At 43.5% G+C, this 16,912-nt stretch overlaps 1 long non-coding RNA gene across 2 annotated transcripts in view; it reads left to right on the top strand.

The window, feature by feature from the left end:
- The first annotated feature begins 363 nt into the window (after positions 1 to 363).
- The window catches only part of LOC121020917 (uncharacterized), a 44,275-nt gene continuing 27,726 nt past the window's right edge, over positions 364 to 16,912 (top strand). Inside the window, exons 1-3 of one of the 2 annotated variants that reach the window (XR_005786360.1) lie at positions 373 to 527; positions 6,759 to 6,819; positions 9,646 to 9,900. This is a non-coding gene — a long non-coding RNA (uncharacterized LOC121020917). Of the gene's footprint in view, positions 528 to 6,758; positions 6,820 to 9,645; positions 9,901 to 16,912 lie in introns of those variants that run through there. The other variant, XR_005786361.1, reaches the window with a different exon arrangement.

The following is a 16,912-nucleotide window of genomic DNA, read 5'->3' as shown; positions in this document are numbered from 1 at the left end:
GAATGTCCTGGGAACAGAGAGGCTACCCTTGTCCCAAAGTACTCAAAATGGAACTTGAGTCGTATGTGGATGGGTGGAAAAAAGTCACAGGCCGGTGGGGAAGGTGAAAATATCTCAGGCCACCTCGTCATTGTAACATCTCTGTGTTGGGTTTTCTCTCTAACAGGATGGTGAACTCTTCAAAGACGTTCCTCTGTCTACCCATTCACCTGTCCCTTACTCCTGAAAGAGCCTCCGAAAATACCCTGTGATACTTTAGAGCAGTGTTTCTCAGAAAGTCATGGTCCTCCAACGACATCCTCTGACATTGGATACAAATACGGCATCCAGGGACTTGCCCATAACTGTGAGATCACAATCTGTACAAGAAGGTCTGGAAGCTGAATGTTCTAGAAGCTTCATGGATGACACATTTGGACACACGTGCTTGTGAACCTGCTGAGCTAGTGCAGAGGGTCCGCCTGTCTCCATATGGTCAGAGTTAGGTGAAATGGACCCCATTCGAAGGTTCCCGAAAATCGTGAAAGGTTTGCTGTTTCCTTAGAACTTTTATTCAGCTTCAAAAAAGAATCACAGCTGCATAAAGTTAGATTCTGAAGACAGACTGCTTGAGTTTTAAATCTCAGCTCTGCCGCTTACTCCCTGTAAGACCTTGGACAAGTTACTAGCCCCTATATGCCTTGATCTCCCCATCTGTAAAGTAGGTGTAACAATAATCTCTACCCCATAGAATTGTGAGGATTAAATGCATTTGTGCGTGTGAAGCACTTAGGATAGTGGCTGGTACATAGGAAGCAGTCATAAATGTAAGCAATTATTATCTGGTCCTATTGAGTTTGTTTTTTTATTTTATTTAAAAAAATTTTAGTGTTTATTTACTTTTGAGAGAGAGAGAGAAGAGAGAGCATGAGCAGGGGAGGGGCAGAGAGAGAGGGAGACACAGAATCCAAAGCAGGTTCCAGGCTCTGAGCTGTCAGGACAGAGCCTGACATGGGGCTCGAACTCACGGACTCTAAGATCATGACCTGAGCCAAAGTCGGACGCTCAACGGACTGAGCCACCCAGGTGCCCCTGGTCCCATTGAGTTTATAGAGGAAGAAATGCAAGTTCAGTGCGGGAAGGTATGCACACCGTTCAGGGCTCCGTGAGAACTAGAATCCAGGACCCTGTATTCTCACTGTGGAACATTTTTTCTGCTTTTCTCTTTTCTTTTCCTTCCCTTTTCTGCAATTAAGAAATTTGATGCTCAGCCACTAAGAATGATCCGAACGTGCTTTTTAAGAGCAGGTCCATGGGGAAAACAAAAAAGTCTAAGTACCATTTGGAGAACTAAATATCATTTGAGTGCCGCTGGGACATGTTCAGCCGGAGCCCAGGGAAGAAGCCACAGTCAGAGGCTATGAAGACAAAGGACTCCATGGGAGCATCGTACCCACTTCTTTTACAAACCATAGAACTGAGGTCCCCACAGGAGCAGTGACATGTCTGCAGTCCCAGGCTGTGATTTCAAACACACCTGACTCCTCGTCCAGTGCTCTGGCCCCTCTCGACCCCGACCGCGGGACGGATGTCTCGTGCAGGCAGGAGCTGCCCATCTGACTCCCTGCATTGGACACTTTTGCCGACTCCAAGGTGCTCAGATCTGCTGGCCCAGCTTCCTGCGACCCTTCTGCCGACTGACAGTATCCATCGGCTCACAGTTCCATGCTTTTGTGAGCCAGGCGTGGAATAAACCGAGTCGGAGGGATAGGACTTTGATGGGGAGGACTTTCTCAGATTCCTCTAAATCACATAGGGCTGGGGCGCCTGGGTGGCGCAGTCGGTTGGGCGTCCGACTTCAGCCAGGTCACGATCTCGCGGTCCGTGGGTTCGAGCCCCGCGTCAGGCTCTGGGCTGATGGCTCAGAGCCTGGAGCCTGTTTCCGATTCTGTGTCCCCCTCTCTCTCTGCCCCTCGCCCGTTCATGCTCTGTCTCTCTCTGTCCCAAAAATAAATAAACGTTGAAAAAAAAAATTAAAAAAATAAATAAATAAATAAATAAATCACATAGGGCAAAGCATTTAAGATGATGCGATCCCTGGCCTTTCTACGACTTCCTCCAAGCGTGGGGAGCACAGGCAGGTACCTCCTTATCACTTGTAACAAGCGGCAGTGATCGTAGCTGTCTCCTGGCCACCCGTCCTGTATAAATGTCCGGCGACAGTCTGGGCTGCAACCTAAGGATTCCCATCAGGCACTTCTTCTCCTCAAATATAATTCTTTTCAGCCCATAACAGTCCGCCCTCCTCAGCACACTTCCTACTCACGCTCCCTCTCACCCCAGGTGCGACTCGGGGTCCACGTTTCTGGTTGGGATGCAAAGAAGAGAGGGTTGGCTTGAGCCGGCAGGAGAGCCAGGGCCTGGTGCCTGGAAACGACTCAGCATCTTGCCCTTGTTACTAATAATCCTCCCCAAATCACCAAATGGTTTCTAGGCATTAAAGTTATCGTTTGCCATAAACCCCTTGTCTGTTTTCTGGAGAGTTTAATATATTGCAGGAAGTTTCACCCATAAAAGGTGACGGCTGTGCTCCTGCGAGCGGGCTGGGCGTCTGTAACTTATGACCTTCATAAATGTGAGTGGGTCTCGCGAGCGGGCCCATCAGTCTTTGGAGTAATTCTGCTTCGTAGTAAAATATTTTACTGTGCGTGCTCCCGTCAGCATTTGCCTCTGTGGTGAGGAGATGTCCCATTCTCGCTGCCTCTTCCTCCTTCCTCTGGCTCCATTTTCCATGATCCCACTTCCAGACGTCAATTTGAGACCCAGAGAATCATCTTGGCTTCTTCAGGGCCACAGCTCAGCTCAGTGCGAGGGGTTGCTGTCCTGAGAAAGCGGCTGCATCGATAGAACATTATTTATCACGCTGATGCTGGGCTTGCTTTTTTTCCCTTACAGAACTGCAGGAAATCTACCAAGAGAAGGCATCACCCGAACCAGGGAGAGTCCTGTGTGCATGAAGGTGCTTTGCAGGTTGCAGAGTCGTCTAGAAGTCTGTGAATTTCTCGTTGCCCTGATGGAACATAGGAGTTAGCATTCCACATCATAGTCCTAGACACCTAGATAGGCTTTATCGGATTCACTGCCTGCATCTAACGCTGGCTCAGAAAGGCGCCAAACATCCTCCAGGCATCATGGAGCGGTAGGGAGGACGGTCCTCTCGGGGAATTCAAGTCTCCCCTCCATCCTGCAAATTACTCATCTTCTCTGTGCCTCAGTTTCCAAAGGTGTAAAATTTCTATAACATCTCCACTGCGATGTTGTTGAAAAGAGCAAACTAAATATTCCTATAAACAGCAAAAAACTCCAGAATGGCCAAGAGATAATGGTATTATGGTAAGAAACAATGGAGGGGTGTAGACTTAAAGGAAATGAAGCTGAGTGGGAAATGAGCCAGTTAATGAAAAGGATTTAAGAGAGAAAGACGTCGCTAAATATAGTAAATGGAACACGTGGCTCCTGTGACCGGGTGTCATAGTACTGCAGGGGGGTGGGTACTGGGAACTGAGAGCCAGCGTGACCGGCTTGCTGGGGACGGCAGGAGTGGCCCATCTGCCCGGCAACATGCTGCTCCCAGATATTGTCCATAGCATGGCCTCCAGGCAATTCAATTCAATTTCAATTCAAAAAATAGTTATTGAATGCCCACTACACCAGCACTTCTGTGGGTTTTTGAGTTATGTCAGTGAACAACACAAAGATCCCTACCCTTGAGGAGCTTATCATATGGAGGGGGACGTTATCTGTTCCCTGTGCCCACTGGATGAACAGTTATCAAACACAAAATGGAGCTAGAGGGACAGATGCAGTCCTTTGGTCCCCCTTGTCCCCCAAGCAGACACTCAGGGAGGTTTGTAAAAACTGCATCTGTGGGTAATTGAACAGAGAGAGTTCATCAGACTCCAAGGGGCCCTGCAAGTTCATCCTTCCTCTTTCCCTCCCTCGTCTCTCTCAATATGTGCATCATCTCTGGATTGTAGGTCACGTTGTGTTCTAAAATAGACCAATAGGAGAAGCTCACTCCATTGGTGGCTAGTATGGCTGTGTTTAGAGTTCATCTTCAACCTGCTTCTGAGGCATGTTTCATGAGTTCCCAGGATCACTTAGAGCAGGGAGATAGAGTCGGGAGTGGAAAGGAGTGGGGGAAAACTTGATAAATGTTGGGGCGCAGAAATGTTGGGGTTTCCCTGGGAAAGATCACTGATAAATGGCATTTTAAAGACTGTCCTGCAGCCTCCACATGATTCAGCAGCTGTCACTTACCTCTCTTTGAGAAGCCATGTTGCTGAGAAGACAAACATATATTCTGTAATTCGCAATCTGTCTGAGCAATTACTTACATTGGTCAGCGATTGCTGTGTAACAACCACAGGATCTCAGGGACGTGCAGCAATAAGCATTTATGTTGCTCACATCTCCTCAGGCTGTCCGGAGGTTGGCCGATACAGGCTGGGCTCAGTTGCTCTGGTCTTTAGAAACAGGTTTGACAGTAAATTTTAAATTCAGTTGCATTTGGGGATGGGCTGCAGTTGCTCTTTTTGGACTGTTTTAGAACATAATATGACCTGTGATACACACTGGGAGTGGGGTAGAAAAGGAGGAAGAAATGAAGGATGGAAAGAAAGGAGGATGGATAGAAGGGAGGGAGGGAGGAAGGAAGGAAGGAAGGAAGGAAGGAAGGAAGGAAAATACAGACAGAAAGAGAGAAAGACAGAAAGATAGAGAAGGAAGGAAGGAAAGAAGGAAGGAAGGAAGGAAGGAAGGAAGGAAGGAAGGAAGAAGGAAGGAAGGAAGGAAAAGACAGAAAGAGAGAAAGGTAAGGAAGGAAAGAAGGAAGGAAAGAAAGAAGGAAGGAAGGAAGGAAGGAAGGAAAAGACAGAAAGAGAAAGGTAAGGAAGGAAAGAAGGAAGGAAGTAAAGAAGGAAGGAAGAAAGGAAGGAAAGAAAAAACAGAAAAAGAGAAAGAAAGAAAAATAGAGAAGGAAGGAAGGAAGGAAGGAAGGAAGGGAGAGAGGAAGGGAGAAAGGAAGTTAGTTACTTCTGAGAACAACTGAACCAATCTGTGTTTTAATGAGCTTTCCAGGTGATTCTGATGCTAAAGTTCAAGAACCATAGCTCTAATTTGCAGATTAGATCTCTCATCCTTCTTGGACCATCAGCTACATAGGACAATGGCAGAGGCACAAGAGGGAGGGCAGAAATGTGCAACCTCTCTTAAGGCTTAGGTGAGGAATTGGCCGCTGATAGAGTATATGTCCACATTCCATTGCCAAAGTGAGACTTATGACCAAGGTCATGGATCCAGGGAAGGGTGAAGAATTGGGGTCAGGAATCCAGTCTACTAAAGAACTCAGCAAAAACAACATTGGTGTAGCACTTTATTGTCTATAATGTTCTTTCACCTCATAACACTACTCAGAGGTAGGAGGTGTCTCCATTTGACTCCTTCATCGGAAAGAAAGAAAGTCTTTAGATGTTGAGGTCAAAGTCACATAATTAATAAAACCTAGGTCTCTCATCTCCAAGTTTGAAGCTATTTCCACTGCATCAAACTTCTAGACCATCAGTTCATAAAAGCAGGCTCTGGATCTCTTTTGTGATCAAAAACCTCTCCAATGCACAGGGTGGTAAATACTTTACAGTCCTTATGGACCCAGGCAGGGTGAGTAACAAAAACGTAAGAATGCATTTTCACCCATACTAGACAGCTAGCTCTATTCATCAGGCTTCAAAGTCCAAGTCTCTTTTGCTTCTAGTGCTTGCCCATGGCTTGAGTTCCAAACTAGCCTTCCCTTCCATACCCTATGTCCTCAAAATTTTGTGCAAGCTAATTTTTCTATAGGAAAATTACTTTGACAAACTTCCAAGGGACTATGATCTTTCTGGAATGTCAGAAGATAGGGTGGAGTGGGCTGGCCAAGAGCACAGAAAGAAAACAGCCAACAAGCAGCGTTTTCTTGTACAGCTGAAGATTCATTCTGTGGAAGAAAGCAAGCCCACGAATAAAACATGGTGGAGATGACGTGATGTTTCTTGGTGCCATTGCTATAGAATTCATAGCCTGTCAGATATGTTGTCAGCCAAAGTCAAAGGGAAATTTTAGTGAGAGCCTTTGATGACTTAAAAAGTCTAATTAAGAAATGTTTTTGATCAGACAGATTTTTATTAGAAGCATTTCAACAGATTAAACCTGAAAAAAATGTCTTAGACAACTCTTATGAGAAGGTTGGCTCAACGAAAAAGATTCTTATGGTTTCTACCTTTATTTGTAAGGCAAGCATCTTCCTCCCTCTCTCCTTTCCTGCCCAGCTCCCAGTTACCCCCCCTCCCCTGACTACCTGACAATTTAAGACACCTGAGGAGCAATAGGAGAAAAATATGACTGTGCCTTCAAGTGTGATCTATAGGGAGCCCTGGCTGCACACCTTAATTATTGCTAACAAAGTAACATTTTAATAGCTTTAGGTTGAAATTGATGAGCCCTCCTGTTCACTGGAAGTCTTGCAAAGACATGACATGACATCTTGTAGGGAAAAAAAAGGAAGGACACTGTGGTGTTAAAGAACTGATTCTATGTGCAATGGTCAGTTAAAAAAAAAGTGTATTGTCCTTGGTCAGCAACTTTTCCCAAAGAACTCAGAGTCCATCAGAGCCCATATGCTCACCTAATTTATTTCCATCTTTCTATAAATAGGATGCAAATATTATTCTCTCCTTTTACAGAAGAATAAGCTGAAGAGAGGCACCATGGAGAGACAGCACACAGTCTCGTAGCAAGGGAAAGGTGAGCTGTTAAACAGGGGATTCTAAATTCCTTAAGGCCAGTGACTTCTCTACCTATTTCTATTATGGTGCTGGTTGTAAATGGTGGGTGTGGGTGACATACTAGATGGTTGAGGGGACTCCAAGGAAAGAAGAGAAGGGGACTTAGCCTCTAGCCCCACGATAGATCTGCTAAAGTTTCAATGTTCAGTGAGAATGACTATCTTGGGCACTTAATAGCTCTTCAACCCATCATAAGCCTTTGAAGCACACTCCTTTTTAATAATTCCAATTAATATACACAGTGGCTACGATTCCTCAGACCACTCACCTAGTCCACGGCATCTATAACCTCCCCTGGCATCCATGGTGGTGTTTGATCTTGTCTTTGGTCCATGGGAGGCATGCCATAGCCTCCCCAGAACCCAACCACAAGGCCTCTTCAGGTCTGCTGACTCTCTTTATGCTACTTCAAAGATTCTCTCAAGAAGCATCTAAGACAACATCAATTATTGCTCCAAACTACTATGGGATCACAGGAAAATTGATAGGGTGATTGCAGAGTCCTCTCTTCCTCCTCCTCCTCCTCTTCTTCTTCTTCTTCTTCTTCTTCTTCTTCTTCTTCTTCTTCTTCTTCTTCCTCTACTATGGCAGTTGGGTACTTCAAGAAAGCTTATAAGGGGTGTGACTTCACATCCTGAGGAGAAAGAGTAGGGGTGAATGGGATGCAGAGATGCTTCCTAGGGACCGAGAGTAATGTCCAATTCTGTCCTCCTCTCTGGCTCCCCGCTGTCTTCCCAAGGACATTAGGTGTCCTCTATGAGGGCAAGTAGGTTCCATATGTCTTTTAAATCAATTGATAGACATAATTTTTATTCCCTATAGCTTTAAGGATCTTACTTTTATTCCTGAAAAGCCAGTTTCCCAGAATTCAACATCCTCAATCTTCCCCCCGCCCCCCAAATAATGAATTTGAAAGGTATGTCTTCATTTGTTCAGGCTTCTACTACAGTGTAGGCAGCTTATAAACAACAAAAATTTATTTCTCACTCTTCTGGAAGCTAGGAATTCTAAGACCAACGTGCTGGCGAATCAGTGTCTGGTGAGAGCTTACTTCCTTGTTCACAGACCGTGTCCTTGTATGGCAGGAGGGGTGAAGGAGCTCTCCAGGGTCTCTCTTAGAAGGGACTAATCCCACTCATGAGGTCTCCGCCCTCAAAATCTAGTCACCTCCTGAAGGCCCCATTCCTTTCATCACATTGGGAGTTAGGATTTCAACCTAGGAATTTTGAGGACACTCGGTCCATAACACAGTATCTATTTAAGAGAACCAAAGCCTAACTTGAACTTTTCTCCCTTATTCCTTGCCCTTTCGCATCCTGGGTGGGGAGTAAAGAATACTTCGCTGCTGTCTGAGTCGGGGAGGGAGGAAGGTGGGAGAACGACGTACTAAGGAAGGTGGTAGGGCGGTACATCAAACTATTCTCCCACATCATTGCAAATCTGTTCCCATCACTAAAGGAAAGGCAGACCAAATCCAGAGAGAGGAGAAATAGGGGTGCTCTCTTTCTCAAGAATTAACCACCCTGTAAGAGGGGGGAAAAATGGGTGTGATGACAAAGGAGAGCAGCAGGAGGGAAAGAAGAGAAAGTAAAGAGCTATTAAAACATGCTGGGTCTTGGGGCGCCTGGGTGGCGCAGTCGGTTGAGCGTCCGACTTCAGCCAGGTCACGATCTCGCGGTCCGTGAGTTCGAGCCCCGCGTCGGGCTCTGGGCTGATGGCTCGGAGCCTGGAGCCTGCTTCCGATTCTGTGTCTCCCTCTCTCTCTGCCCCTCCCCCGTTCATGCTCTGTCTCTCTCTGTCCCAAAAATAAATAAATGTTAAAAAAAAAATTAAAAAAAAAAAAAACATGCTGGGTCTTTTAGCAGGTATTGTTTTGTCATATAGGCTTACAGTCATAAACATAATTCAATAATAAATAGCTTCCTGGTGAATAATATTGAGCTGAGGCTTATTTAGGGAGCCCCAATACACCTCAGTCAAATTCATATCATATCACATTACATGTCACACTCAGTATGTATAAATAACAGTGTGTAAATGCTGCAAGCATTATGTGATAGCAGAGGGGGGGAGGTCCTGGAATTGGTTGCAAGGAGTGAGGGTGGGGGACAGAGAGATTAAAGAAATGTAGCCCAGCCTATTAACATAAGGGCAGTAGAGAACGTAGGCATACCTAACGTCTTTTGCAGAAATAGATCTGAAACTGTTAGATGTTTGGCAGAGCAAAGTGATGAAGTCTCGAAGACAAATAACCTTGAAAGTGCGCTAGGTATTTTGGATGTGGTTAAGGATGATAGCTTTTGGCCAGGACTGGAGATGACCCTTCTCGGATCCTTAGTCTGGGCTATGACACTGGGGTGGCTCTGCATATAAGATTTCTTCATCTTCTGCAGAGAAAAAAATATATTTAAAAAATGTTTATTTTTGAGAGAGAGAGAGTGAGCATGAGCAGGGGAGGAGCAGAGAGAGAGGGAGACAAAAGATCCCAGGTGGGCTCTGTGTGGACAGCAGAGAGACTGATGCAGGGCACGAACTCAGGAACTGTGAGATCATGACCTGAGCTGAAGTTGGACTCTTAACCAACTGAGCCACCCAGGCACCCCGAGAAAAAATTACTCTTAAAGAATCTCTGGAACTTCCAAGGAAGAAATCTATGGGTATCAAGATTCAAACCACTCTAAAGAATCAATGCATCACACAGGATAGGAGCTTCTAATATGCACATGTAAAATAAATGAGTGTAGTTTTATTTTCTTTTTTAATTTTAGAACTCTTTTTTATCTAGCTACACAAACAAAAAAGTACACGAATCATACATATGAAGAGCAGTAAATAACCACAATGAACAATTGGATTATTTAAAGACAATTACCCACATCAAAACAACAGAACATTTCCAGGACCTCAAAGTCAATCATCTTGCCCCTTCTGAATCGCTATCTCCTACTCTTCTCCCAAGGTTAATCCTGTTCTGACTCCTAACTCTATAGACTAGTTTTTACTGTTCTAGGACATTATATTAATAAACTCTCATGACATATAGTATTTTGTATTTCTTTCAACATTATGCTGCCTGCCGTTTGTGCATTCTCTTTGCTGTAGAGTATTCCGGTATAGTAATAGACAATAATTTATCCATGCATTCTGCTATTCATGGACATTTAGGTGTTGCTCCAATTTTTAGCTATCACAAAGAACACTGCTGTCAACATTCTTGTACATATCTTTTTGTGCACATACATCCATTTGGGGGAAGAGTATACACCTAGCATTGGGGTATGCACATGCAGAACTTAAATAGACTCAACCAAACTGTTCTCTAAGCGCTTGTACCAATTGATACTCCCAATAAAAATGTGTAAAAGTTCTGACAGCCCCACATCTTCTGTGGTAGGTTCAGTTTTGAAAACATTTTGCACCAACTTGCCATACATTTTCATTCAATAATACGTTGTTTTATTTTTGTTATATTAAATATAACTTATTGTCAAATTGGTTTCCATACAACACCCAGTGCTCATCCCCACAGGTGCCCTCCTCAATGCCCATCACCCACTTTCCCCTCTCTCCCTCCTCCGAGCCACCCTCAGTTTGTTCTCAGTATTTAAGAGTCTCTTATGGTTTGCCTCCTTCCACCTCTGTAACTTTTTCCCCCCTCCCCCTCCCCTCTGGTCTTCTGTTAAAGTTTCTCAGGATCCACATATGAGTGAAAACATATGGTATCCGTCTTTCTTTGCCTGACTTACTTCACTTAGCATAACACTTGCCAGTTCCAACCACGTTGCTACAAATGGCCAGATTTCATTCTTTCTCATTGCCAAGTAGTATTCCATTGTATATATAAACCACAACTTCTTTATCCATTCGTCAGTTGATGGACATTTAGGCCCTTTCCATAATTTGGCTTTTGTTGAAAGTGCTACTATCAACATTGGGGTACACGTGCCCCTATGCATCAGCACTCCTGTATCCCTGGGGTAAATTCCTAACAGTGCTACTGCTGGGTCATAGGGTAGGTCTATTTTTAAATTTTTGAGGAAGCTCCACACCGTTTTCCAGAACGGCTGCACCAGTTTGCATTCCCACCAACAGGGCAAGAGGGTTCCCGTTTCTTCACCTCCTCGCCAGCATCTACAGTCTTCTGATTTGTTCATTTCAGCCAGATGAGTGTAGTTTTAAAAGGAACCAATCTTACTTACAGTTAAAAACTGTAGATTTTGCTGTAGCCTGGGTTCCCCAGAAAGCAGAGCATCAGTCAAAAGCCTAAGTGCTACCACTTTATTAAAAGTGCAGTCCCCCAGAAGCAAAAGGGAGGGAAAATGGGGCAGGACAGGGCAGGAGGAGGAGGAATTTGAGGGGTGTCCAAGCTCTTGGTGTCAGGGGCAACTGACTGCTGGGTCTCCCGGGACCATCTCCTGAGGCACCACGTGAGTAGTTGCTTCTTAGGATACTCCATCTCGGTGGAGGAAGGGAGAAGAGTCCACCTGCTGGCTCCCTTCTCCAGTTAGACACAGGGCCATCTCATTGGGGAGTGAACCTGGTGCTTCTTGGTGGCTTATGTTTCAGCAACAACAAAGAAGTCCCGACGCAGGAGGTGAAAGGAAGCAGCATAGAGGGCTCTGGGCACGAACAAACCTGCTTCAACTTGTAAAGCATGAAACCAGGGCGGCCATTGCCACAGCCAAGAGTACCAGGGATCGGGGAGGCTGAAAGGATCTCGTGGGCGCTTAAAAGTAATTGTTTGTCTCAGTCTGTTCAGGCTTCTTTAAAAAAAAAAAAAAAAAATACCGTATACCAGGAGGCCGAAACAGTCAATATTTATTTCTCACTTGGGCTGAAAGTCCAAGACCAAGGTGCGGGCAGATTCAGTGTCTACGACAAGCCTGCTTCCTGGTATATAGATGGCTGTCTTCTCACTGTGACCTCACGTGGCAGAAGGGGCAAGAGAGGTGTCTGAAGCCTCTTTTATGAGGACATCGATCCACCCTCATGACCTCATGACCTCCCCAAGGCCTCACCCCCTAGTACCGTCACCTTGGGAATTAAGCTTCAACCTATGACCTTTGAGGCACAAACATTCAGCCCGTAACACTGTGGCTGTCTCTTAAGATCGAGCTTTACTTTTTTCTCAGGTAAGAGAAAGGGCTTGTCAGGAGTGTGGGTACTCATCAAAAACAGGAAGTATTACCCAGGAATTCTTAATAGTAACTGAAGAAGTGTGTGGATCAAATGTGTGTCACTCTCCGAATGGGTGGGCGTAAGAGGGTCTCGAGGAGACCCATTTGGACGGTGATCTTGTTGAGCAGTAAATGATATCCTGATAATTCACAATAACAGCTGATATTTATAGAGAGTCGGCATTGTTTTAAGAGTTCTGCTTTGTAATGAGCTTTATTGTTAATTGTTTTTAATGTTTGTTTATTTTTGAGAGGCAGAGAGAGACAGAACGTGAGCAGGGGAGGGGCAGAGAGAGAAGGAGACACAGAGTCCGGAGCAGGCTCCAGGCTCTGAGCTGTCAGCACAGACCCCGACGAGGGGCTTGGACTCACGGACTGTAAGATCATGACCGGAGCCGAAGTCCGAGGCTTACCTGACTGAGCCACCCAGGCGTCCCTGAGAGTTCTGCTTTGAACCCTTGCATTAATACTACTATATGTCAACAGAGACACAGAAACCAAATATCTTGTCCAAAGGCACACAGCAGCTAAGTGATAGAGTTCAGATTTGAATTCATGTGCTCTGACCCCAGAGCCCGTGTGTTTATCCATTATAGAAAGTTTTGACACTCAGCTAGAAGAGAAAATTGCAATTATTTCTCTTTTCCAGAATTCATGTCTGCTTCTGAGAAGTCCTGAGGTTTTTCTTGAAATGTAATTAAGATTATGCATGTTTCACAAATAAGGCTTAAACACCATAACCTCCGGAAAACCATGCCAGTGCACAAGTTGTGATAAGGGAAAATACAACCCAACTTAAACCTGGTAACAAGACCAATGCTGGGGATTAACCATATGGCCCACAGCACCACTCCAGAAAGCATCCCAGTGATTAAAGGGCATCTCGGGTGAGTGAGGAAACAGTTTCTTTCTCCCTAGGCCTGAGTGGTTTCACACAGTGAATGCATAGCAGTGGTGGGGTTGGACTGAGGATATTTCCAGAGGCTGAACAAAGTGCAGAAAGCCACACTCTGAGCCGGGGAAAATCTCAATTCCCAGCCCAGAGAACTTCCAACAGCAGATCTTGTTGCCTGCCTTGAATGTGTTTTTTTTTTTCATGCTCCACAGATGTCCTTTCTCATAAATTCAGAAGTATCTGCACGTCCCAAGGTGAGCTGGTATCTTCTTTTTATTGCCGGCAGTTTGCAGCAAGGATCTGACATTAAAAAAATATGGCGCTCCCTTTTGAGAGTGTGACCCTCTTTCTCAACTCTTTCCGCATCTTCTTCCAGTTCCCTCTGCTCTTTTCACCTTTGTGCTTCTGGTCAGCACGCATGGGGGCTCTAGAGACCCTTCCAGATACTTTGACTTCTTGCTCGATTGCAAAAGGATGAATTTCCTCTACAGATTGCCCCATAGGGACACTGCATAGGTCTAAGACTGAAAGAGCCTCTAGAGAACTTATTCTAGTAGTTTGCCAACTAACCCCTTTTGCCTGCTTCCTGGGAGAAACAACGCACATCGTCTCTACAGGAGGAAGCAGGAGAGATATTGGATATCTCAAAGGAAGTAGCTCAAAGGAAATTTATGATGCTGATGGGAAATTTAAGCCCCTTAACACAACTGCTGGGTTGTGAACAAGGGAGCAAATTTTTATCACCTCATGCCTGTGGCTTCCCTCAGCCCCTTCCTGAGGGACAATGGCCATGGATCCAGTGGCCTCTCCGCCTCTCCCTGCTTAATGGCACTTGCTGTGGAGAATTTTGATAGATCACCAGTTCTGCTAACTTGAGCAGACTCATGTGCTTTTAGATATATTCTTGTGGATATGCATAAATGTACCATGTGGCTTGCAGGGGGTTTAGTTCTATACCTGCCCTCCATTTTCCCATTCTTCTTTCCAAGGGAACCCTTATATCTTTGGGTCTAGCAATGTCCCAGGTAAAAAAGACATCTTTTAGTACACTATACCAGCAAAGAGTGGCCAGTTGACTGTATTCTGGTGATAGAGATGTAAATGGAATAGTTCAGAGGAACTTCTGAGAAAGCACCATACAACTGAGGGGGAGCCTGGAGCTCCTTTCTGCCCTTCTGTCTTTCTTCTTTTAGGTCTGAAACTTGAACATGAAGGCTGGAGCTTCAGCCGCCAAATTGAACTATGAGGCAATGTCGAGGGAGGGATTTTGAGCCAAATGTAGCAAAGAAGACAGATGAAGGATTTTAGTTTCCTGATAACTGAAGACCTGTCGTATGAGCCCTGAACTTCCTGCCTCTAAAATTTACTTTATCCAAAACAGAAATAGGTTCTATCTTATTTTAGCTAGGGTTGTTTTGTTGGTCTATTCTGCATAGCAATACCCAACCCTAACGATTCACTACCTCTCTGATGAGAATGTGTCAATAATGCTTTCTCCTAACTGGTGGATTCAAGTTTCTGAATTTGTTAATGTTCCTTAGGTGACAAGTAACAATGACCATGAGAGCTAGCTTATGCAGGAAAGGGGAATCTATTATGTCTCACAGAACCCAGGGCCATGGAGCCTCTGGAAAAAGCTGACTCCAAGAACCAGACAGCCATCTGGAATTGCTCTCTGTCCCTTGTCCCTGTTCTCTTCCATGAATCTGCTTCTTCCTTCTGTCTTTCTGCAGGCCACTCCTCTCTGCTTCTTTGTACCCACTCCCTACTCCTGACTTTATGGCCCCCAAAGTGAGACAGATTCTCTCAGGTCCCGGTTTCCTGGGGGTAGAATTGTCATTAGCCCAGAAGAAAAGAGGTTCCTTGAAAGTTAAAGAAACACTCCCAAAGCATTCACTACTCCTACACCAAATGGAAACATGGTATACAAAAAAAAAAAACCTGATATGGAAAGTAACAGCAGTAAACCCCCCCCAACATGTTAATGCCTGATTCTTCAGGCTAGAAAAGTTTTTGTCCAAACATTTAAGAAAAAAAAAAAAAAAAATAGCACCACTCTTGCACAAACACATCCAGGAAACAGAATGAGGGAACATTTCCCAATCTTTTTGGATACCAGCATAACCTAATTCTCAAGTTTGACAGTGACTCTTCAAGGAAGGAAAATCAATAGCCCAATATAGTTCTCATAAATATAGATTCAAAATTCATTTAGAAAATATTAACAAATAGAATACAGTGAAATATAAAAGGGGGGGCTAACAGCGCCAAGTAGGATTGTTTTAGACATGGAAAGGCAGTTTAACATTACAAAATTAATTAGTGCAATGGACAACATTAACAGAAAAAGGGAGAAAATGCTCTCATATCATGGGAGAAAACGTTATCTTGATAGATGCAGAGAAATCATTTGGCAAAATTCAATACTCATTCATGAAAAACAGCAAAAAAAAAAGAACAGAATGGAACTTCTTTAATGTGATAATCTACAAAAAACCCTGTAGCAAATATCATGCCAATAACAACAATATTGAAAACTTAACCCCTGAGTTGGGAAATGAAGCAAAATTTCTGGCTCGCCTCACTTTTATTCAACATTCCGATGGAGGCGGTAGCCATAGTAATAAGTCCAGGAAAAGAAATAAAAAGCATCCATATGAAAAGAAAGAAATAAAACTCTCATTTTTCATAGATGACATGATCGTTCATCTAGAAAATCCAAAATAGTCAACAAGTTATTAGAAGTATAAACGAATTCAGCCAAGTTGCAAATATAAGGCCAACATAAAAGAATTAGTCGTATGCTGGCAACAAAAAATATGAAAGAAAAAATTATAAAATATAACATCAAAATGTATCAAATGCTTATAAATAAATCTAGGGAAAGGTATACAAGACCACTCCACTGAACACTACAAACTATTACTAGAGAAATGAATTAAATGGATGAGTTTACCCCATTCAGAGATTGGAGAATGCAGTGTGTCAATTTTCCCAAATTAATCTATAGATCTAATGAAGTTGCACTCAAAATCCCAGCAGCCTTTTTTTTTAAATGAAATTTGAAAAGCTGAACATATGCAGTCCCAAAGACCAGAGAATTCTACTCCAGAGTGTATACCAACAGAAATCAGTACATTTGTTCATCGAATGTCAGAGAATAGAATGTTCGCAGCAGTACTTTTAATACTCCAGCCTGGACACTACCTGGATGTCCGTTGATAATAGAACGAGAAATATATTGTTTGTTCACACAAAGGAATGTTAATTAGCAATGGAAGGAGATAATTCATAAATATATATAAAATATTGATGAATGTCACAAATCTCACATAAAGAGCAAGAAAGGCTAGACCAAAAAAGGAGGAAGATACACAGCTTTAGGCGAGTTATATAAAGTATAACGGAAATATCACTTCTACTGTCAGAATCCAGGAGAGTGGTCACACTTGTGGTGACGTGGTAACTGAAAGGAAACAGGGGAAGGTTTTCTGGGGGTGTTAGGAATGTCCTGTTCGTCTCTCTGAGTGCCACTTTTGTGGTATATTTAGTTTATAAAAATTCTAGTTCTGTCTCATGTACACTTCTCTATTTTTATTGTCCTACTTCAGAGAAGATTTAAAACAACGATAAAATAAAAGCTAAACAAATACATACCTTTCATATGCTAACTACTGCTTCTCCTCAACTAGACTCTGTTTCTCCTTCTTTATTAACTTCTACTTTTTTTCATATTAAGCATTCATTGTTTAAGCCACCACAAGTCATTTTTTAAAAAATCATGAACACATAAAAGTGTAAGAATATATTTTATTATTTGCAAAAAATATTTGCTACTGACATTCTATTTATTGCATTTAATTCAGTTTACCAAAAACAACAACAACAACAACAACAAAACAGGTGTGGTGTTTTAACAGGTGTGGTCTCTCTATATAAAGTGCCATGAAAATTGGGAAGTTGGTAAGGTTGTTTCCACT

The sequence above is a fragment of the Herpailurus yagouaroundi genome, unplaced genomic scaffold (assembly GCF_014898765.1).
Source record: "Herpailurus yagouaroundi ecotype Mexico unplaced genomic scaffold, PumYag 253, whole genome shotgun sequence".
NCBI classification, from domain to species: domain Eukaryota; kingdom Metazoa; phylum Chordata; class Mammalia; order Carnivora; family Felidae; genus Herpailurus; species Herpailurus yagouaroundi.
The sequence above is the reverse complement of the archived record's forward strand: the minus strand, read 5'-3'. Positions and strand labels throughout refer to the sequence as shown.